Source organism: Arachis hypogaea, chromosome 13 (assembly GCF_003086295.3).
Source record: "Arachis hypogaea cultivar Tifrunner chromosome 13, arahy.Tifrunner.gnm2.J5K5, whole genome shotgun sequence".
NCBI classification, from domain to species: Eukaryota; Viridiplantae; Streptophyta; class Magnoliopsida; order Fabales; family Fabaceae; genus Arachis; species Arachis hypogaea.
In genome coordinates, this window is record NC_092048.1 from 8,140,818 (window position 1) to 8,142,000 (window position 1,183).

Here is a 1,183-nt window from a genome sequence, read left to right on the forward strand (position 1 = left end):
AATGATGAGCTCGCTATGACTGTGCTTGATTTGTCGGAGTTGTTAAGATTTAATAATGATAGGATTGAAAATTGTGATAACAATGTTAATGCTATGGTTGAGGATAATGAGAAGTGTGGGGTTGGTGATGGTGATCTGAAATCGAAAAGTGGAATGGATCAATTGGATGATGTAGAGAGAGCAGAGGATGTGGGTTATCGGATTTGGAGGGAGAAGATTCAATGCACATGGTAAATAATAGTGATGTAAAATTGGAAGGTGGATTATGTGGGGAGGGTGAGGGATTAAATCAATTCGATAATTTTGGTGTGCAATTGAGATTGAAAGACAAAGAGGAAGGAGAGAATGAGAAGGTTGAGGAGGGAGCATCGTCCAATTTTGAGTATTCAGAGGGTGAGGATTTAATGTATAGCTATAGAAGCAACATCAGTGATGACAATAGGAAGGAGTTTTTTGTGGCAAAGAGTGTGCAATATCACAAGGAATTGGAAGCCCGGAACAAGAATTCATTGCTTATAAACTCCTTCTTGGCCTTTAGCTCAAATGATTTAGATGATTTTCTACTAGATAATAATAAATTTGATTGAGATCTTGAGATGTCTAATTTTTTCAGCGAGAAGTAAAAATAGAACAATGAAGTTGAACAATGAAAGAAAGAAAAAGTAAAGCATTGTTGACCTCTCCAAAATGCAGCGTTTTATTGAGTCATCAGGAGATAATTTGTCCGTTTAAATAATTGTTTGACACGTGTTAAGTTAACAGTATACGTAAGTAACATCTGTTAACTATAGACGGAGACATTATCCAATAAGGCAAAAGGTTTGATGGAGACAGTAATTAAGAACTGCAATATTATTTTTTAATTAATAAAAAATAGAATAAAAATGTGTAAAATGATTAAAGATCGAAGAGAGATTTTACTCTATTATAAATGTTCGATTATCAAAATATGTGTAAATCATCATTTATGATAAAAGATAATTCTTATTAAGGTTAAGTATGATTTTGGTCCCTAACATAGAGGCCGAAAATGTATTTCGTCCCCGACCTTTTTTTCGCTACAAAATGGTCCCAAAGGTTTTAGTTTATTTTAAAACCATCATTCGGACCAAAATTCCCCTTCCTCTTCTTCCCCAAAATCATGTAGAAGCACAAGTAGAAGCACCAGCAAAAGCACAAGCAG